The sequence below is a fragment of the Furipterus horrens genome, unplaced genomic scaffold (genome assembly GCF_987537825.1).
Source record: "Furipterus horrens unplaced genomic scaffold, mFurHor1.1.pri manual_scaffold_17, whole genome shotgun sequence".
Lineage (NCBI taxonomy): Eukaryota > Metazoa > Chordata > Mammalia > Chiroptera > Furipteridae > Furipterus > Furipterus horrens.
Genome location: NW_028327187.1, coordinates 17,663,081 through 17,686,821, shown reverse-complemented (window position 1 = coordinate 17,686,821; position 23,741 = coordinate 17,663,081). Strand labels below are relative to the sequence as shown.

The 23,741-nt window shown below is 39.8% G+C and overlaps 1 long non-coding RNA gene across 2 annotated transcripts in view; it reads left to right on the top strand.

The window, feature by feature from the left end:
• Positions 1–23,461, top strand: part of LOC149990601 (uncharacterized) — a 50,873-nt gene extending 27,412 nt beyond the window's left edge. For both annotated transcript variants that reach the window (XR_016508654.1, XR_016508653.1), the window contains 2 exons: positions 19,950–20,031; positions 23,258–23,461. This is a non-coding gene — a long non-coding RNA (uncharacterized LOC149990601). The remainder of the gene's footprint in view (positions 1–19,949; positions 20,032–23,257) is intronic.
• The last annotated feature ends 280 nt before the right edge of the window (positions 23,462–23,741 follow it).

Below are 23,741 nucleotides of genomic sequence, written 5' to 3'. Positions count from 1 at the left end.
GAATAAACAATTATGTTTGGGCAGTAAACACACTATACAATATACAGATGATGTATTATACAATTATACACTTGAAGTCTATATAATTTTATTAATCAATGTCACCTCAATTGATTTAATAAAAATTAAAGCATAAAAAATAAAAAAATTAAAACTAATAAAATCGTAAAACAAAGAATTATGGAGGAATGTATTGAATCTTGGCCTGTCTTTTCATGCAGAGCAGCAGGGTAATTGTGACCTTCTGAAGCCAGGTACAGTGGCTTTGATGTGTGTTCTCTCTCAGCTGGCAGTGGGAAGGGGTGACTGTGCCCAACTGCCTTCAATAAGAGCCTCTGCACATTTACTGCATAGCCCTCCTCGTTACACGGGGCTTTAGAAAGACAAAGGGCAGCTGGAACAGCTTTGGGAGACAAACTTGGCCAAGGTTAGAGAGATGTTTCTAATTGTTCCTTTACTTTTGCCATATCATCCTCTCATTCCCCTCCCTGATTCCTGGGTGATGAATATTCTAGGGATAGTGTACTGTGTTTGGCCCCAAAGGAGAACTTTGGATTTGTTTGTTTGTTTCCAAAGACCTGTGGCTCAGCCTCGTTAATGCATTTACCAGAGTTCCTGATCTGGAAGTGTAGGCTCTCTTTGCTCCAGCTCCTCTAATTTCTTGAGGCTTTTCTCTCCCTTTTCCTATGCATGCCACTGCCTTTGCCAGGGTGTGCCCTTCTTCAGTTTGGCTGCTCAAACTCATCCCATCCTTAAGCTCATCTCACGTGCATCCCCATCATCCCTTCCACTATACTAAAGAAACAGACTCTTCACTGAGCTCCAGTATTCCCAGCTCTGCATACTCAATGGCAAATCCTAAACACTTTATCAGCTCCAAGGTCAAGAGGGGGGCATAGAGAGAACAAGGCCCTAGGCTTTCTGGTGGGAAAAGACTTCTCTGTCTCTAACACCAACAGCCCTTCACTGTGTCTATTGCTCCAGCTGCTGGGCACAGTCATTTGCTTGTATCTTCCCAATATGGCTCACGAGTAGTGCCAGATGAGCTGAGCTGTGTGAAAGCCTCATAATGAAGGTTCTTTTGCTTTTTGTGTGTAACTATTTCAATGTCATAAATGTGTCTGATTGGGAGATCTGTCTTTCACTTTTTTAAAAAAAATTTTTTTTGGTAAAAATTCACTCCCAAATCCTATTGGTTCGTGTAAAATTGGACAAGCAAGAATGCATGGCTTTTCTGGGTAAGTGGGGGATTTTCTGACCACTGTGTAATTAAAGCAGAAGAAAACCCCTGCCGTGGAAGCCAAGGCTGTAGCTTTCATCCTTAAAGCCCTGATTTCAAGTATTGGCGCTTATTAAAACTGCCCGTCTCTTCCCCTTCTCTCATCTATGTGCCCCCTCCCACCCAGATCTAGTCAAAATGATATAGAAACAAATTGCACAGATATAAATCTGTAAAAGGATGATGTGTCTCCCATAACATTGCATATGCATATCTTTGAATACTTAGATATTTTAATATATTACAGCTATTTGTATGTTCCCTTCTCATGCATCTAAGCATCTTGAGGGTAGAAGGTCTATCTCCCTTACTTTTGTGTCTCTTGGAGGACCCTGCACAGTGCTTTGTATAGGGGTTCCCAGTCAGTGATCAAAGGTGACAGAGTCAGTGTGTATGTGTCCTTATTTATCTACATGTTGCTATTTGCTCAGTTTTGTGGTGTAACAATGACAAGGCATAGGGAAACCAACATCAAGGGAGGCAGTATAGCATCCAGGTTAATTCCAACACAGGCCACTGAAGAGCGTAATTAAAGGCACAAAAGGACCAAAACACATTGACCCACATCTCTCTTTAGTACACAACTGCATATTAGGGAAGCACATGTTGATAGTTACTAAGCATCTTCTTTTTGGAAAGATCTTTCAGTTACCACACACTCCTGAATATCAGGCAGGTAGCTATTAGTAGTGAAGTGAACTTTACTCTTTTTTCCTTTAAAAACTGCTGAGAGACTTAAGAGGTTTGTGTAATCAACCAGTGGCCTTTAACACCCCAGGTACCCTTTGGTTTAATAGAGTCTGTTAATGAGGCTTCTGATTATTCCTACCAGATGTGTGGATTGTTCCAGAAATCAATCACTCTATTCAACTGGGAACCTCCTGAGTTAATTGGGTCGGTCCTTTAACCACCTCGCTCTTTGTCTGCATCTGCTGAAACGGACAGCTGAGAAGGCATCCAATAAGCTGTCCAAAGCCTGCTAACACTGAAAAAAATCCCAACCAAATGAAATTCCACTATTTTCATTTTTACCATAAAATGAAAAGTTTCTGATCAGTTTCTTTGTTTTATTAGAGAAAATACTTTTTTTGTTAATCAAGTAAAGGGAGAATGAGGAAAGACACAACCTTTTCGACTGTCACTCTCTTTCAGGATAATAAAGACAGCCTAAGACTCCAGAGTCTTTGTGCTGCCATAAATCATCAGTACAGTCTGGTACAAACCTCTCACCCTCAAGCCCCAGTCACTTTGTTAATAGTTAATGAAGTTGGACCAAATATCTACCGGCCCTTCCAGCTCTGGCCCTTCCAGTGACTTGGTGAAACATGTTTGTTTTTATAACTATATATAGTGCCATTATAGACTGGTCGTTAATATAGAGGCAAAAAACATACCCATCTGGGGAGTATTTCTTCAAACATACTTTCATGCTAGAAGAGTGCCTTCGCTTCTAGCCCTGCTGTTCAGTACAGGGTATATACTATACATGTAAAATAAACACTAAACTTCCAAGACTTAGTACAGAAAAAATAATAAACTATTTCATTTTTAATATTGACTGCATGTCAAAATGATAAAGTTTTTGATATATTTGCTATATAGAATATGTTATAAAATTAATTTACCTGTTACTTTTCACTTTTTCCTATATCTGATCTAAAAAAATTAAAATTATAGCCACGGCTTATATTATATTTCTATTGGACTGTCCTGGTCTACAGAGTTACTCCTACTGCATGTGATGTGAGTTCCAGTTACTTAGAAACCTCCCAAGGTTGAAACTGTCAAAATTGTGGTTCTCAGCCTTGGATAAACTTTAGAATCATATTGGGATCTTTTTAAAAATATTGATCTCCTCCTCCCTATGATTCTGATTCACCTGACACAACTCATAATGACCCTTTTCTCTATGCTCTGAGTTTCTTCCATAAAGCCACAGGGTGTGATCATAAAAATAAATAAATAAATAAATAAATAAATAAATAAATAAATAAATAAGACTCTGTTATACAAAATCCAGAAATGTGTATAGTGCTAGGGACGAATACAACACCGAAACAGGCTTAGCTCAGACCCTCAGCTAGTTCTTAGGAACAAAAGGGGGGCCTTCTTCTTAGCTCTTTGGTTGTTAAAAAATCAAGCAAACAGGCAGGGAGCAGTAACTTGAGTTAATTCTGTCTTAGCTGCTGCTTCTTACTTGGGTTTCTGCAAATCAGCTTACTGCATTCCATCTGGCCTCCCAGAGAGGTACTGGCGAGGGAAAAATGGGGCTCAAAGGGTGTGACCATCTCCTTTGTTAAGAGAATTTCTTTTACCAGATATTTAGTTTTTGTTTTGTTTTGTTTTTGTTTCAGTGGGGGGATATTTTTTGAGGGGAGTCTTAAAGGGTTTAAGGAAGGAAACATAGAAAAGGTATTTTGATTGGAATTGGACTGCCCACTGAATCGCACAAACAACCATCGAGTTCGCGCTGGTTCCTAATACCAAAGGATGTATTTTTTAACCTAACGCTCAAATTCTGATAGTCACCCTCTCTGATGTCTGCCATCACCATGTACTCACTAGATCCACAGTTAATTGTGCATGGGTCCTACCGTGGGCCTGAGGTAAGGAGGAAGCAGCTCTTCTGACAGAACCATAGTTGCCTGCACAGCCTCTATGAATGCCTAAGGTTGGAGTCCTGATAATGAATTTGGAACAGGTTTGCAAAATAACTAAAACCCCTAGGTTTTAAAATGAGACTCAATGGAATTGTATCTTGGGATCCTGGGAAGTCACAGCACTTCCTGACTCAAGCAGTGCTTGAGAAAGTTGTGCTGAGTTACTGTGACCCTGAATGGCCAAATTTGGTGCCACCTACAGTAGTGATAAAAGCTTGTCCAGGCAGTGGACAGATAATAAGAGAAAAGTTCCAGTAAATAATGCTATGTGTCCACAGTGCCCTGAGGTTTATCAATCCTCTGCTGAGGATTTTTTAAATTAAATACTACTTCCCCAAGTTAAAGATTAAGTTAAAGCTGTCTATGTTGTCTGAATTATTTTCTAGTGGCTCTGCCACTTACTATCTCTGCGAATTTGGGCACATAACTGCTCTACATTCCACTTGTAAAATAGGAATTATAATAGGACTTACCTTATATCTTTTGAAGAATTAATGAGTTACTCTACATATCGTCACCTTGCACAGTGACATGCCCAGAATAGTAGCAGAGGAAAGATTTGTTGAGTGACCAGATGAATGAATTCGTGAATATTAATATTACAGTGAAAGTACATGCTTACAGATATGCCTTCTTTTTAGATCAATCTGAAAGTGCCAGTGTTGAGCATGGAAACTAATTGCTAAGGATTAATTAGCTTTTCTGTCAAATATTTAGACTCAGTACCTCTCTATTTCCCTAGCGTTTTCATAAAATAGATGCTAGACATAGATAGAGAGCTAGATAAAGCATCTTCCACCAACTGTTTTGAGTTTCACACTGACCAGAGTATGCATTTTACATTGCAGAGCTTTTTTAGGGGATCAGGTTGTTCTCAAATGGAAAATATTATCAATACAGGAAATTTATAGCCAAATGTAACTAAATTCTACTAAATAAGGAACTGTTAAAATAGACATAGACTGGTAATTAATAATTATATATTATTGAAAAATATACATTTAAGTACTTGAATAAAAGAGTAGAATTCTCTGAACTGCTTATATAAGGTCTCCCCCAACCCCCCAAAATGAAAATGGATAACTAGTAGCCCAACTTTTTATTTTAAAAACAGCTCCAGGAGGATAGTGATATTAACTTAACAAAGAGATATGACATAGAGCCATGGTTTTAGATTCTTTCATGTAAGGTGAAGTTTGGAAAAATAACATCATTTTCTTTCTTACTGAGGATGTCCATCTTCTTGTATTGAGAGATAGTTGTGGCCTACAATGAATAAAAGTGATGTGCTTTGAAGTTAGGTCAAGTGTAAGAGAGTCAACCCTGGCATAATTCAGTGGAATTTCTATTCATTTTATTTTTTCTTAATCCCGTGGATCATTTTCTTTTGGTGTCTCCACAATAGGAGCTCTATGGAACGAGGAAAGTGGGCAGAGGATGCAGTCATGGGTTGCTTAACGACAGGGATGAGTTCTGAGAACTGTATCATTAGGCGATTTTGTCATTGTACAAACATCACAGAGTATATTTACAGAAACCTACATGGTATAGCATATGACACCTATTGATCCTAGGCTACAGACCAGTACAGCATATTACTGTACTGAATACTGCAGGCAATTGTAACACAATGGTAACTCTTTATGTATCTAAACATAGCAAAGGTACAGTAAAAATACGGTGTAAGAGATAAAATAATGCTATACCTGTATAAGGCACATACTATAAATGGAGCTTGCAGGACAGGAAGTTGCTCTGGATGAGTCAGTGAATGAGTGTGAAGGCCTAGGACATTGCTGTATGCTACAGTAGACTTTATTAACATGTACGCTTAGGCTACAGAAGTTTATTTAAAAATATTTTCTTTCTTCAATAATAAATTAACCTTAGCTTACTGTAACTTATCTTACTTTATAAACTTTTTAATTTTTAACTTTTGACTCTTGTAATAACACTTAGCTTAAAACACAGACACAGACATACTGTATGGCTGTACAAAAATATTTTCTTTCTTTATATCCTTATTCTGTGAACTTTTTAAATTTGTATTTTTACTTTTTAAACATTTTTTTTGTTGTTGTTGTTAAAGCCTAAGACACAAACACACTTATTAGCCTAGACCTGCACAGGGTCAGGATCATCCATATCACTGCCTTCCATCTCCACATCTTGTCCCACTGGAAGGGCTTCAGGGACAACAACAGGCATGGAGCCGTCATCGCCTAGCATAAAAATGCCTTCTTCTGAGACACCTCCCGAAGGACCTGCCTGAGTCTCTTTTTGAAGAGGTGTCATTCTTTTCAGAAATGTCCATTGTGATCTGCTCAGTTTTCCTCACAATCAGCTTATCTAGTTTCCAACTGTTTTTTTTAGTGGCTTTCACATCGGCACTTACAAACTCACCACTCACTTTCACATTATATAATGAATAATGGTTCTTGAAACCTTTAAAGCACCTAGAGCTAACAGTAAATTCAACACTGTAGTCCAGTGCAATCTTTTCTTTCAATATCACAAACTTTTTATTTTTTGCTTTGGCTGTGATCATCCTGGTGCCGAGAAGTTTCTTCATATCTGACATGGGCCCTTCTCAGATTTTTATCAGTCTCATTGCCTTCATGAAGCAGATGCTTTGACTGCTTCTGTCACATTGTTCTTGTTCTTCAAAATCGTAGCTATTTTGTTCTTCACAATCTGGCTATGGGACATGCCTGACTGGCGAGCAATAACCATCACTGATTTTCCACCTTCGTAGTCTTTAATGACTTCTATTTCGCTTCAGGTCAATCAATTGATGTGGCCTCCTACTGACACATTAGCAAGTCGATTTTGCAGGCTTGAAGACTGCGATGAACAAAACAATGTGACAGTAAATCAAGCACAACAGAAATTATACAATCAGGAGACCCAGTAAATATGAGATGTATGAGGCTGCTGCCAGTGTCACATGGTATATTGTTTTACAGCAAGTTTTATTTTACAAGCAGAAAGAGCACACTCTAAAATAATGATTGAAATTATAGCACAGTAAATCTATAAACCAGTGATATAATCATTTACTATCATTATCAAATATTATGCACTGTACATAGTTGCTTGTGCTATGCTTTTATATGACTAGCAGCATAGTACGCTTGTTTACACCAGCATCACCACAAACATGTGAGTAATGCCTTGTACCATGATGTTACAGTGACCATGACATCACTAGGCAATTGAAAATTTTCAGCTCCATTGTAATCTTATGGGACCACCCTCTTGTGTACAGCCCTTCATTCACTGAAATGTTATGGGGCTCATGAATGTAATGGGACCTCTACATATGCAGGTACAAAATGAGACAGAGAACAAAAAAGGTGCAACAAGAGTAAGGAAAGCTGAAGAATGTACAGCCAGCCCAGCAGGTTCTACAGTGAGCTGGGTCACAAAGTCAGTTGGGGTTTTACCCTAGTCCATGTGCCTGGATGAACTTTATTTGCAATTTTGTTAACAGCTTTTTAAATCAACATGATATTTTAGACCATTAACTATAATTACAAGTCTTAAAAACATTTTAAAGGATAATTGCATGCCTAATTATTATTCCTTCATTTTCATTTAATTCTAAAAGTAATTAACTGTGTGATTTTGACAAGTGCTTAGTGTTGTCAGAACTAATTGTGAATACTGTATTACTTAAATTTGTCATTATACATTTTCACAGACTTTTCCCCAATTCAAAACTGTGTATGAGTGTTTGCAGTAAGCCTCCCTTCTGCATACCAGTCACATACTACTCTCACGCCTATGATTGCTTAGAAGGGAGTGTCAACACTGCCAAGGCCAAACGACCTGCCCACATAATCAGTGGCAGACTAGCAGAGAATTGGCCTCCATGTTTTCTGATGGCAATTATTTGGCCACTTGGCAGCAGGCTGCCAAGTGAATTATTGATCCATTGGAACTTAGCTGTCATCAGGCTGTTAAAACTGTATTTGGACGAGATAAATTAAAAAAGAAAACACTAGTCTGTGTAACTTAACTGGTTTAAACTGTCTAAAGTAAGATATTAGATAGGCATTGACAATAGGGTAGCTGAATGGGAGAAATACCACTTGGACTTACATGTGTTGAATGAATCTCCAAAATTCAATTAAATGGCCCAGATAGCATCTGAAATGCTATTTGTGCTATGGAGGGATAAAGTTCTACAGTACTGATGAGGGGCTCTAAAAAATGTTATATTTGCAGTGAATTCTTAATAAGAGGGGCAAAGTAAAAGGGGAGACACAAAAGACGTATGACCAAATTCCAACTCAGTTACTTATTAGCCATGTGACCTCTCCCGGTTTTTCTGAGGGATAAATCAGGTAATGTGGTAAAAGCATCCAGGACAGTATGTGAGGCCTGGTATGTTCTCAGCAAATGTTCTTTTTCTTTCTTTATTCTATAAAGAGCTCAGTTGTAAAGGTTACTTCATTCTAAGATATTTTATTTTTACTTATTTATCAATTAATGGCATAAGTATGACCCATTATTGACTTGTAGACTCATAGAATTATTAATGATATTTTAAAACCCTTCTACCATTGCATTATAATACAAGCTTTAAATTTATTACTTCTCTTATCTTACTAGGTGCTAAGATAATGTTTTAATAATGTGAAAGGATTATAGTTTTCCTTTCGTATCTGTGGAATGTTTGTTCCAGGACTGTCTGTAGATACCAAAATCCGTGGAAGTTCAAGTTCCTTATATAAAATGGCATAGTGTTTGCATATAACCTATGCACATTTGTTAGCGAGCAAAGGGGGGATTGTTTACATGGCGCCTTGGTGTAAGACCCAATAATCAGTGTTGAAGAAAACAGGTCTTTATTTACAATATTTCAATATTGGGGCCTGGGGCAGCTGGGAGCACTCATACTCAGAGCACTGTTCTCCCATGGGACCCAGTACTTCCCTTGTTCCCCAAAAGTCTAGAAGCCAAAACCATACCCAGAAGTTCCCCATTCCTCATCTGTCAGCTCTCTCCTTCAGAATCTGGGCTACCATATCATCAGCCTGTTACACTGGATCATGGTGAAGTCCAGGAAAAACACAAGTCCTAAGAGAGTGTCCTCTCTGCATGTTCTGAGTTCCAAGAGTCCAGTTAGAATCTGGGTCTGCAAGGCAGAGCCCTTGGTGGCTTCAGAGTCAGCTAGAGCAGGTACTATCAAAGCGGCAGTGTGCCTGCTTTCTTATTAGCTGTTGTGCCAATGAATGCAGATTCCTTGTGTCTGGCAGTTGGATAAAATATGCAAAGCAAGGTTGGAATCTCTGACAGTTCCTTCATTGCGGACATGACAGCATCTATACTTGCCCTCTGCCCTTGGGCTTGCGCTGGAGCTCTGACCAGCTGCCGGCTGCGCTGCTGCACTGGGCGGCCTGCTCACTGAGCCGACACTTGCTCCTTCCTGCACCTGAACCCGAACACTCCCATGGGGTTTCTACTTCTTTTATATTATGTATAAACAATGCCAGCCACTAGCCAAAACATGACCTCAATGCTAATATAACTGCAAGTGCACTGCGCAAGCCTATCTTATGTTATTTCTAGGTGCCCACGCTTGGGTACCCAGGGTGAGGAAGGCTGACTAGATTGCATTGTCCTCACACTAGCCCAGGTCACATGGCCAAATCCTGACTGCAAACTGCATGGCTACTTCTTCCCACATGGCTGCTACAACCTGCTGCTCCCTCACGCTCTTCTAACATGCTTCGTCCATTGTGCATCTTCTCATGACTGATGGGAGCCCTTTTTCCCATCAGACTTCATGGCAGAATGATGAGGTCCCTCTGCAGTCTTTCCAACTGTGTGGCCCAGCGCCTTATGGCCGGCTCCTTTCCTTAATGCTCTCCCTTCAGGAAAGGCTCAGCTATCTCCTTACACACCTGACCTCATGGTGGCTGGTGGGGTCCTTCTGCAGTCTTTCAAACCGTGTGGCCCAGAGTACTAAACAGCTGCTGTTTTCCATTTAAATTGTAACTGTGGCCTCTGACACAGTGGGTATGGTGACCAGTTGTGACCACCCGCAGAAATCTCATGCAGGCCCTGTGAGTTCTTTGCCACCACTCTATGGTCAAGGTTTCTCCCATCTCCCTGGTGCCACACATTGCCCACAACTATCTGCATAACTATGAAACTAGCCACCAGCCATAGATATGCAAAGTAACTTAAAAACTGTACTATCTTTTTCCCCCAACCCCAAAACAATGGGCTATGGGGAATTTGGGGATGGCCTCCCCACTGTTACACATTCTCCCTTGTACTTTAAATCATCTCTAGATTACTTGTAATACCTACTACAATATAAATGCTGTGTAAATAGTTGTAATACTGTGTTGTTTGGGGAATAACGACAAGAAAAAAGTCTGTACATGTTCAGTACAGATGCAACCATCGTAGAATTAATTACATAGTACATGTCAGCAACAGCATAACCCATTTTTCCCAAATAATATTTTCAGTCCTCAGTTGATTGAATCTGTGAATGTGGAATCCACAGATATGAAGGGTCAACTGTGCTAGGACTGGAATACTATTCCACTAGCAAATGAATACATAGTTTTTATTTTTCTAGGACATATGCAGCTATTGTATGAACCTAAAAATAATGTTTTCTTTGTGGGTTTTTTATCACTTTGTTCTATTCTCTTGGGGAAAAAATGATGTTTATTCTCCTAACTTTTCCAGTGGCAAAGCAAAGGATAATGAATTGCCTTTAATGTCAGTACTCACAGTGATAAGTGGTGGCTGCTTATTAGTATAGTGTGACAGGTCTCATAGCTCACAGCTATTCTGTCACACAGCTCTGACCTCAGCCTGGATGGGTGATTCCCACCCAGTGCAGGCTTCTTTCATTTATGCTTTGGGACCAGTTATGAGCCCATTGCTAAAGGGCTATATTCAGGTTAGTGAATTATTCATTGAGAAAATATTTATTGAGCCCATTTACTGGACCAGGAATTCTGCTAGGTAATGGATCCATGGAGAAGCCAAAGGCATAGCTCCAACCTTAGGGTGCTTATAAACTAACAAGAGGCTAAGACTTGTCTTTGGACAATTCTAACACAAGACAAAAACCAAAAATATCACAATGAAGAATAAGGAGCTATTGGAGTTCAGAGAAGGGAGTGATTACATTTGGTTGGGGGAATTCACGAAAGTCTTTACTCATTCATTCATTCACTTAACAAGTACACAAGCAAGAGACTATGTTAGGCTGAGGATGCAGAGACAAATAAAATACTGTTTGCCCTCAAGGAATTTACCTTCTAGGGGAAGGCAGATATCCAGACTAATGACAGCACCTCGGGGTAAAAGCTTACAGACAATTAAGGTCAGGCCTAAGTGCTCAGGAAGTCTAAGAGTTAATAATCTTTGGAGAAGCTAAGGAAAAGGTAATGGTTGAAGTAGACTTTGAGCTTGTTTCTTTAGCAAGTTTATGGTCTAGTGAACCTGGCTGCTATGAACGTAAATAACTCCAATCTTAGATAAAAGGGGCTAAGTACCTTTATGGAAATTTAAATAAAGAGCTTTGAGGGAGGATTCAGGGACGAATGTTTACTTCCAGCTGGGACCTCAGGCAAATATTTACCAAGAAGGTTGAAGTGGAGCTGGGCCTTAAAGGATGAGTAGAACTTCAGCAAGCAAACGGGTGAGGGGAGGGTAATATAGAAGGACCAGCATGAATAGAGGTATTACTTGTTAGTGATGAGTCATTTCAAGTGGCTGCAGTGGACTAGGCTGGGCTGTAGCAGTGCACAGAAAATATAATACGCAGCTAGATCATGGAAGATAGCAAACATCAAGCTGGATCATTCACTGAGTGGGCAGTGTGTCTTCTTTTCTTCTGACTGTGCCTTGGAATTGAGGCAACATTAGTTGAAAGCTAGGGCTCTGCCATCAGACTGCTTGAGTCCAGATACTGCCCCACAATTTTACTAGCTGCATGAACTTGAGCAAGTCTCTCAGCCTCTCTGGGCCTTGGTTTTAACATCTTTTTTTAAAAAAATTATTGATTTTAGAGAGAGGAAAGGAAAGGAGAAAGAGGGGAGACAGAAGGCTGAGAGAGAGAGAGAGAGAGAGAGAGAGAGAGAGAGAGAGAGAGAGAGAGAGAGAGTGCAATTCATTGTTCCATTTATTTATTCATTTCTTGATTGATTCTTGTATGTACCATGACCAGGAGTTGAACCTGCAACCTTGGCATATCAGGATGATGCTCTAACCAACTGAGCTACCTGGCCAGGGCCTGGTTTTAACACCTTAAAGTGGGTATGACAATAATACTGTACCCCACATGTACAATCCACGAGGATTGGTTTAGTTTGTGTGTATGAAGCTTCTAGAGCAGTGCCTAGCCAGAGAGAATACTATATGTGTCAGTTGTTGTTGTTAGTAACAATAGTAGTAGTAACAGTAATAGCTGTGATATAGGCAGTAGCAGTTTTAGGGATTTATTTATTTATTTTTCTTTTATTGATTACAGAGAGAGGGGAAGGGAGGGAGAATGAGAGGAAGAGAAACATCTATTGGTTGCCTCTTGTACACGTGCCCCAACTGGGGACTGAACCCGCATCCCGACCATGTGCCCTGGCTGGGAATGAACATGGGACCTTTCAGTTTGAGGGACGACACCCAACCAACTGAGGCACGCCATCCAGGGCAGTTTTAGGGAATTCTTATGCTGTGATCTTGTAGGGACATACTTAAGATGACCTGACCTGCTTGAGGAAACTAATAGTGAACCTCGCGGCATATTTAAAAATGACCAATATTGTTCTCTTTGCATAATTGTTGAGGTACATCTGAGTTGAGCCACATACTAGTCCCATAAATAGCCAGGCCACAGCAGCTAGAAGTGGTCCAACTGTAATGTTGACTATGAAGACAATGGAGGCAAGCAATAAAACAGGTCCAGAATCAGATCCAACCTAGAGTTTGGGAGAGCTTCTCTATCTATGATACAAATCACATCATCAGCAAAGCTTACAAACAGTATGAATCACCTGGGATTAAACGTAAGGGTATGCTGAAAGTCTAGCAATAAAAGAATTTAATTCTTGGGGGTATGGCAGATGAAGTAAAGGGTAAAGGGGGTCAAATATATGGTGACAGAAAGAGATTTGACTTGGGTGGTGAACATCCAATGCAATATATAGATGATGTATTATAGAACTGTACACTTGGTACCTATATTATTAACCAATGTCACCCCAATAAAATTCAATAAAAAACAATCCAATTTCTGTGTGCCAGGTGCCTTAGTTTTCACATACCTACCTCAAGCTAAAATTTTATTTTATTTATTTTTATTTTTAACATTTTGAAATTTATTATTTAATAGAATGCACTTCCCCATGGAAATATTAAGAATAAGGAATACATATTTCTTCCTAATATATACCATATTTCTAATATTTCCTTTTAACCCAACATTAAGCCTGTGGTTAACAAAGCATGTGGTTATACCCAAGTGAGATCATCTGTCTTTAAAACAGAACAGCTTTCACCTTTCCAGTTTTATTTTCCCACTGTCAGTTCTTTTTTTAAAACTGAGTTTATCGGGGTGATGTTGGTTCACAAAGCCATACAGGTTTCAAGTGTACAACTCAACAAAACATCGTCTGCACACTGAATTGTGCATTCATCACCCCAAGTAAGGTCTCTCCATCACCCTCCCCGCTTTGCCCATCTCCACCTACCTCCCACCCCCTGTCCCTCTGGCCATCACCACACCTCACACCGTTGTCTGTGTCTATGTGATATGTGTGTGTGTGTGTGTGTGTGTGTGTTTGCTTAACCCCTTCACATTCTTTCATCCAGTCTTCCAACCCCCTTCTCCTCTGACAGCTGTCAGTGTTCAAGCTGAAATTTTAATATGAAAGTATAGCTATTTGCAAGTAATACTTAAGTGTTCCCCCTAGAGGCATGTTCATGAGAAAGAAGCATAGCCTGAGAACAATGATGGGCAAAGCTGTGAAAACTGTTCTTTCTGGCATTGACCCTTTGTGCATTTTTGGATACACTTGACAAGTACAGCTGCATTTAGCAGATGGCCCATGATTTAGTGTATTCCCATTGTGTGCCCAACTGTAGATTCAGCAGATGGATGTCACTGTAAACATGATTCTTTCTTACGGTTTTTCCTTGGTCATCACTAAGCACACAGGCTGTTACAGAGGCACCTTGATAAGTCCTGGATCAGCCCACAAATCTCCCTTCTCAAATGAGCTTTAGCACAGGGAGCTCAAAGTTCCCTTTGCAGATTCACAAGAAGCTCCTGGAAGTTCCTGAGACACAGAACAATTAAAATGGATCTCTTCTTGAGACCTCTGTGTCTTACACTCTCAAAGCTCTATGCAAAGATCATTTTGTAGGCCTAAAAGCAATGGAATCATATTGCATTGGAAAAATGTTATTATATGTCTTAATCAAAAAAGGATTTAGCCCTGGCTAATGTGGCTCAGTGGATTGAGCATCGGCCTATGAACTGAAAGGTCACTGGTTTGATTCCCGGTCAGGGCACATGCCTGGGTTGTGGGCCAGGTCCCCAGTTGGGGGTGTGCAAGAGGCAACCAGTCAATGTTTCTCTCACATATTGATGTTTCTATCCCTCTATTTCTCCCTCCCTCCCCTCTCTCTAAAAACAAATAAATAAAATCTTTTAAAAAAGGATTTAAAGCTGGCTGGTGACAGGTATTCTGCCAGTAATCAAACAATCCTCCAAGGATTAAGCCATGTGTCTTCTGCCCAGTGTATGCACTTTCCATCAGAAAATGGATCTTAACTCATACCTTGTTTTTAATAATAAACATCAACTAAACATTTACCAAGGAAAAAATTATGTTTGTCTTTGGAGAATTATTTTTTTCTTGAGAGGGGATATTTTGGATGGCTTATATTTGTTTAGAAAGTCTGTCCTTGGATGTTTTTAAAAATAAATGTGCTTGTGCCAATCAGAGGCCTTCAAATAGTTCATAGAGTAGAGCTAGAAATGTAGAAACAAGGGAACATAAGTTCGGAGGGCTTACGTTCCACAAACAGAACATGGCATTTGGGTTTGAGCCCATATGTGTGACCTTGAATAAGCCTATATTCAGACTCAGTTTCTTCATCTGAAAAGTAGAGCACAGACAATCTGCTCATAACACAGCGTTGTCCTGAGGGAGGATGAATTAAAGTACTATATGAAGAAATGCCTTATAAGTGGCAAAGGGCTATTCAAATGTAAGAAATTGCTATAATTATCATCCATTCATGATTCTACAGCTTATAGCTAGTCAATTTGTCTAAATAAGTAAGTAAATACAGAGATATATACATATACATACATACATATTGTACATACACACATAAAGCACTCATACCTTTCCCCCACTAGATGGCAGGCTAGTCACTTGATAAAGTACTGACCAGATCAGGGATCTAACTAAAACACCAGGGAAATATTCTGGTTTGTGAGGCAGTACAGCAATGGGCAAGGGGGTGAATTAGAAATTGTGAAAAGATGGAGACATCTGCCTTGTTAAAATAAATGTCAAACACCATTGTTTTTCACTTTACCAAGATTTTGTATCTATGTAAACATGGTCTTTTTTTTTTTTTTTTCCACAATGAGAAAAAGGACAGCTAAGCAATTTCTACAGATAAGGAAAATGTTCAACTCACTTAGAGTTATAGCTAACAGACTGGATGAGTATTTATACCACTTGGCAGGTAATGTTTGCATTTACTTCAGGGCTCAACAAACTGCTTCTGTAGAGGGCTAGAGAGTAAATATTTTCAGCTTTGCAGGTCGACTTGTCTCTGTTGCTTTGACTCAAATTCGCCTTTGTAGCCTGGAAGCAGCCTGAGACACTAAGCAAATGAGTGGGCATTGCTGGGTTACAGTGAGATTTTATTTATGGACACTGAAATTTGAAATTCATATAACTTTTCCCTGCTACACAACATTATTCTTTTGATTCTATTTGACCATTTAGAAAATGTAAATAACATTCTTAGCTCAAAGACCATACAAAAAATGGCCACAGACCTGATTTGGTCCTCAGAGGGTATTTTACAGATCTCTAGATTTAAGCCTTCCTAGTCTTAACTGTCAGTTTGACAATCTTCTCAATATAAATATAACTTTTACTGCTTTCATAATAAATATTTCAATGAGGCTGTTTTTTTGCATGTATAAATTATCAAGAATCCTTGTGATATTTTGGCCTGCCTCTCAATATAGACTTGTGTTTTGTTTGACTAAGAATTCAAGTAGTTGTTGCATTGTTCCTAGAGTTGCCAGGAAAAAAAAAAAAAAAAAAAAAGACAGTTAAATTTGAATTTCAGCTAAACAACAATTTTATTTTATAAAAGTATTCCTCACTTATCTGAGATTCAGTTTTAATTGGGTAACCCATGTTTTTATTTGATAAATCTGGCATTTGCTCTTGTACTTACGGACTCTGCCTGTTACTCATTTACTACAGCCTCGTACATAACCAAAGATCTGCAGACAGGACTTTTGAAGCGAAATATGTGTTTAGAGATTTGGGGGAAATATGCATCTCCAGGCCCTGGTTGGTGCATGTTAACGTTAAAACAACTGCGTGGCATAAACAGCCATGTTTCACATCCATTTTCCAGGAGTATTTTCCTGAGCTGCCAGGATCACTTGGTCAAACCATTTTAATTGCTTTGCCAGAAACCCAAAGTAACCTGTAGACAGACACTTGTGAAGAGCTTCCGAGAAATTTGAGGTGTTTTAAAGGGGTTAAGTGGGAACAACAAATTCAGTCCCTCCTCAACCCCTCCCCCAAAGCTGGTGTTCTATGGGGCTAGGTTTATTTCAGGCCAGTTTCCACCGGAAAACTCACCCTTCTCTAAACACCTTTTCGGCCTCCTGTTGGAGATTTCAAGCGTACACAGGCAGAGTTTGAAGAGCTTGCTAATTTAGCAGAGTTTCTTTGTGTGCGTGTGTGTGCGTGTGTACAGTACTTGTTAGGATGCGCTGCTGGTATTAAATGTTGACACATTTAATTTGGTAACTTTTCAGAAAAGACAACGAACAAATGCTAAATCCTATCCAAATCTGATGTTCGTTGCAGTTTTTTAATTTGTCCCCTGCCCAAGTGATGAGGTGGATTAGCCACTGTTAAACAATATCGAATTACAAACGGACCCTTGCTGAGTGTCTTATCACTTTGGTCTTGACATGGTTACTGGAAAGAGGGCCTTTTGGCTGCCGCTGCCGGGACTAAGTGGGGCGAGGGGCCCAGGGCGGGGTGGGGGCTTGGTTTGAGCAACGTAACTCAGGAAGTGTCCTGACACACTGTTGGAAGTGACAGCATACAGTTCTCCCACCCCTGCATACAGTCCGTCCTCCCATCCCTGGGGGACCAGCCTGCCCTTCGCGGAGGGAGTGGACCTCAGGCGAGCAATGGGCGCGGCACTGGCAGGTGGAAGCTAGAGGGGCCACTCCATGGGCAGGTCTCTATCGAGAGCAGCCCGTTGTTAAAGTCTGAGCTGAAGGACAGTGCTTCAAAGTAGGCGCACTGCAAAGACCAGGTGCATCCTCTCCAAAGGGGAGCATGATTGGTGGTGCCTTGGCATTCAGGAGAGGAGATTGTGGGGCTCGGAGCAGGCAGAACCAGGTAAGCAGACGTCCTTTCGGTATTCTGCTTTAACCAGGCTTATTTCCTCGCGGTGTGCCATAAATTAGCCTTTCCAAACAGTGTGGGTTCCCAGCCTGCCCACCAGCCGAGTACGCGTCTCTAGCCTCCTCCTCCCCGTCCTAAGCGGCCCATGCCTAGGCTCCCTGGCACCTCCTCAGAGCTGCCTTTTACTCCTCTACCTGAAAAATCATGTCCATCACTTATGCCCTCACTCAAATCACCAGGGTTGGGACAAGGGCACATCTAGTGAGGCACTAGCCTCTGGAGCAAAATTTAAGGGGGCACCAAGGCGTTGAATAATGAATCATTTTTAATGTGATCTCTTAAAATTCAAAGTTAATGCACAATTTGCATGATGAACAAAATATTAAAATGTTAAAGGTATGATCTGATCCATGACTTGGCCATCCTCACCTCACCCTAATACCAGGCTTTGCACATCAACGGAGAAGTAATTAACTCCTCTTTCTGTGGCCCCGAGTCCCAGACCTCTGTGGTACCTATCATTTGGTCTTCTGTGGCAATGAGTTGGGCATGTCCTGTGTATATGCCTCCCTGGCTGTGCCAAAGGAAGGAGGGACTGCTGCTTCACCGCTTGTGTCTCAAGGAGCACAGCCCGGTGCTTTGCTCATGGAGGCCATAGGGACAGTACAGACTTCGGAGGTGACCGTGGAAAGTGAGAGCTTATCCTGGGGCCCCAGGTTGTAATGCTCTGCATTGGAACTACCAAGAAACCATAGAAGTAAGGAACAAGAGGAAGCTGTGGGCCCTCAATTAGGGCTTATTCACAATTGGGTGAATAAAGATGCTTTAAAGGAAGCAGGGGTAGCAAGGAAGGGACTTTGAAATTGTTTTTGCAGAAAGACGGGTACCTGTGCAGTTGGGGACTTCTTGTTCTTTTCTAGCCTGCCATGACCATTTCCTGGTATTGCAATCCAGTCTGAATTTGCAATGATAATAGCACCTTTGATGAGGATCACACTCCACACTTGACAGGGCTTTTGCCATTTAACTCTCAGCAGGAGGCCACTGCGCTAGGTGCTGGCTAAAAGCTTCTTTCAGTTGTCATTGTGAGGAGCCATTGTAGGCTGATTTTGTATTGCTTGCTACCCTTAAGGTTAAGAGATGGAGCAAATGACACCTTAGCCCCAGGCTTAGGAGATGGCCTGGTTATTATATTTCAGGTTGGGTCCTGGCCAGCCGCTAGGTAACTAGGTCCGTGATTTCTGGATTCCTTAAAGCGGTCCTTACCTAAATGCTTCATTTTGTCTTATGAAGAACAGTGAAAATAGGTAAAGACAAAGGGCAAATGGAGATCAGAAAACTATTCAAATTAATATGCCTTTTCTTAACACCTTTGGAAGAAAAAAAATGGAATTTATCAAAACACTTGCCCCATCTCTGCCCTGTTAAGATGAGTTTGACTCCCTTGAGGAGCTACCAAGTCAATATTCCACATAACATGAAAGGGGGAGAAATTGGGGAAGTGTGGGCAACACACACGCTCGCGTGCATGCGCGCCCCGCAAATGACCTTGGCTTCTCTGTTCCTTCTCCGCCTGGAGTTTGGCTGTTTCACACTGGAGCCAATAGAGGGCACTGTTGCAGCATAGACTCCATTTTGACTTTTTGTGCCTAGAATTTCGCAGAGCTGTGAAAAAAAATCCTAGGATCCGGTAAGAAATATGCACAAATTTTCATGAAATTTTAATGCGAAAAATCGGTTATTATTAAAAACTGTGGCTGCCTATTTGATTAGTGACCCACCAAACCATAGAAGGAAAGTGAAGATGTTTCATGACTGTCTTTGTTATCAAAGATGAATTTCAAGGACAAAATAGCAATGTGATAATAAATATCAGTGTGATATCCCTAAATTACTTAGAACACAAATATTTAGGACTTCTTCCCTTAGGCATGTTTGCACCAAGACCTAGAAAGAAGGAAGAATAAATCTGATTTATACTAAACACAAACCTTTTCATTAATAGCAAGACATTTAAACATAACTCCATCCTACCAAGGAAAGCAGGCATCTGAGGCCTTGTATGATTTTCCTAAACAGATTTTTCCAATTTTGTCTTTTACTATCCACTTCTGCCCCTCTTTGTTTTAGCCTCAATCTAACCTAATCCCCATACTCAGCATTTTCCTGCCTTTACTTTTGCACCCTCCTGCCTCCCACTGCTTGCTCCTTTCTCCACACACACTGGAAATCTTACCCATTCTTTAAAGTCCACTTTAAATGCTAACCCTTTCATGAGTGGTGCATGCAGTTCGTACTCTCTTCCACTGTCAGCCTTTATGTAATAAAACTATTCTCTTGTAGATACTGTCAAGGCAGTCAGAAGTGATTAAAACACAGGGAAGCAGATGGCACTACAGTGAAATGTCAAAATGCTGTAATCATAGTAAGTGTGGGAGGAAGCCTCTGAGAGTTCCAGTCGGTGCTTCAGAGCCATCTGGAGGGAACAGGGAAAGCTTCCTGGAAGAGGTGGTGCTTGAACTAGTGTTGGAGATTAAAAAAATCTGGATGATTGATACAGCCCCTTAACTGTCTGCCATGTAGATAGCAGGGGAAGAGGTAGTAAAAGATAAGACTGGGAAAGTATACAGGCACCATCATACAGAGGGAGGTCAGACTTTATTCAGTACAACATGGGGACTGGTGGGAGTCATTTTAAGTGGAAGGAGTACTGGATGGATTCAACCCCTAGTTTAGAAAGGCTGCTCTGGAGGCAGTGTGGTGGAGAGGCTTGAATGGCAGGCAGATAATTTAGGAAGTTACACCATTCTTCAGATGAGTGATAAGAAGGGCCTGAACCGGGGTAGATAAAATAGATTAGGCCCCCATAGCACATTGTTTGTGACTCTTACGGAATGTGTGGCATTCTACCTTATATTGTGTTATATTTATCTCCCCTAGAAGACTACATTCCTTGAGGTCAAGGATATTTTAATCAATTAATTTATTTATTCACATGGCCTTGTACATAATAAGCTCTTAGCATGAGATGATCGAGGAGTATGAATAAACTTCTGAAATTTTGGATCATGAAGGTTTACTTTTGAATTGCTCTTTGGTTTCAAAAGCCAGTTGAATGATATTTTTATCATATTAGTAACTACATTGTGGGTAGTTTATAAATTTTGAAAAAAATAAGATTTCTTATGGAAGCCTCATTATTGATTCCCATTCATGGGTATTACAATTTAAAGCATGAAATGATTCTGATGGTCTGTATATTTTAACTCACCATTGGGGTGTGTGTATGTGTTTTAAGATTTTTGAAGGGGGGAAATGAACTCAGCACAGCTTATATAAAAACAAACCCTTTAAGACCAAATATCCTTTCATAACAGAAGCTACAACAAACATAATCCTGTTCCTACATAGAAATCCTCACAGGGTGTAGCATTAAAAAAAAACAAACACCTTGTTCTTGATTGAAATGCTGTCAGAAAAACATCCTGAGAGCCTCTTGCACTTTTGGATGATTAAGCAGTGTTAGCCCAGCTCATGACTACAGAGCTCAACCAGCTAGGCTTTGAGTATGCCAGGCACCTTAGACTCACAAGGACTGGAAGAGTGATGGCACACTCTCAACCATGTAGATAAATGTACTTTGGAAAACCACCTTGAAAAGAGGGGCACTTGATTATACCATTATTTGTTATCATCCTAGCAGCTTCAAGTTTCGGTATAGTTTGCAGAACTAAAAGATAACATAGGGAGTTGATTTCAGAAATTTTATTCTTCACACTGACTTGGCTCCAGAATCTTACAAAAGTAACATATTCTTAGCAGGGTCAGAGAACACAGTATGAAACTCTAACCCTAAGTGAATGTTGTAGATAGAAGTATATTCTGTCATTTGAAAATTGGTTTAATGAATTTTTACCCATGATTTTGTTGAACATAAGGTAGTTGTTCTCTCTACCTAGGGTTATCAGTTTTTTATACTCTTCTTTGCTCCTTATTTCTTTCATAAATCTCCATCTCTTCTATGGTATGGAAAGCAGTTGTTATTGATATTATGAAGGTGAATTGTCCCCAGGTTCAAGAAGTCTGGTTTCAGGTAAAATTGCTATATTTTGCTCAAATTTCGTAGAGAAAAAGAAAACTCAGAAATTCAGTCTCTTACCTTCAAATTGATACTGGGATTCAGGCTTCATAAAATGCTTTAGTATTTAATCTGTTGACTTAAATAGAGGAAACTATTTCTTTTGAAGTCATTTTCCTCTAATGATCAGTTGTTCTTTGGTTGTAACTCTTCACCTTGTATTTAAACTGAAAAGGCACTGATACATATGTGATCATGCCTAAAATATAGCCATGAAACATGGAATTATTACTACATGCACTTATGTATGCACACACACAATTTTTATTTTGACAATGTTCAAACCTACAGAGAAATAGAACAGTGCAATGAATGCTCAGCTACCAACCACCTGAATTTAACAATTGTTGACATTTTCCATAAAATAAATTACTCATTACCTGATTATGTGTATTTGCTTCAGCTTTCTCTCCAAAAAATGAATATTTGCCTACGTTGCCACAGCTCCATTATTACCCCTAATAGAGTCGACAGTAATTGCCTAATCTCATCTAACAGCCAACTCATTTTTAAATTTCTTCAGTTGTGCCAAACCATAACTATATATAAATTATTAGTGAAACCATTATCAGAAGATCAGAGAACTGAGAACTTGGTACAATCACTCAGTTAGTATAAGTCAGGAGTATAGATTAGTAGCAGAACAGAACTTAAGCCAGAAAGATATACAGTAATTTTTTATTCATTTGGAAACACTCCCCTCCTCAAGCTACATTGACCTCTGGAGAAATAGAGCAGCCAACTAGAATCAACTTGAGCCCCCAGTTTGGTCTTCTTGGGGCTCTGACTTTACTACAACATCTGTGTCTCTAGTTAAGAGGGGAAACACCATTGAGAGAGGCCTTCAGACACTCTTGTAGATGGATAGCTAGTTATCTAACACCATTCTTTCCTCAATACCTTGAAACAATACAGCAGAACTATAAAAGTAATGAATGAAAATAGATGAACATAATTTTATCATCTTATGGAGGGGCATGCTTTTCAAAGCATGGTATGAAACATTTGACTACATAACTATTTGAAACATCTTTATAGTAAAACACAAAATAAATAAAATTAAAAAGTAAATTTTAGGACTGGAGAAAGTGTTTGCAGCATAAAATAAAAATAAGGACTCCCTAATATGCTAATAGTGCCTATAAATCAGTAAGAAAAAAAATTAAATGGACAAAACACAGACAGTATAAAGATAAAGAAATGGAAATGGTTTACCATATGGAAGCATGATTGAAGAAATGAAAATTAAAACAAAAATGAGATACTTTGTTATTCCCCTTTTCTGTTCGGCACATATTACAGTGGTTGATAATATTTCGTGTTGGTGAGCATATGGAGGAAAAGGATTCTCTTCCACTGTTAGTGAGCCTGCAAATTGGGTCAGCCTTTGTAAGGGCAAGTTGGCATGTATTATTATCACAAATTTCTGTTGTCTCTCTAGCTTATAATCTGCTTAGGCAGACTGCCTCTGTGCTTGACTTCATGTCCTGTTCTTGTGTCTGCTTTCTCCTAGATGGTGACATTTGTGCTTCTCATCTCAGCCTGGTAGCCTGACCTTGACTCCTGGGTTTCGTGATTCCTCCACAACTGCAAGTCATTCTCATACAAAATTTGAGTTTACCTAGTCTGTACCTTTGAGAGTTTTGGAATAATATGCAAATTCAAGTCACCATTATGTTGTCTTGCTGATTATCTCATGTGACGAGACCAACATTTGAGTTGCTTGCTTCTACCTTTGTTCTTCTATCTGTCGCTTCCTTTGCAGCTATCACTTTGCAGTCATGCGAGAGCTGTTTTGCCTTTATTTGTCTTGTGAATGTTGTCATTTGCTTCTCATAACTTACAGATTAGTGTTGTGTACCCTTGAGTGAAGAGGGAAAGAAAGGTGGTGTCTATTGCAAACAAAATTAGTTCTTGCAATGCTTGATAATGGTGGAACTAAGACTTCTGTAGGGCGTTTCTCGGTGTTAATGAATCTACAATTTATACAATGGAGA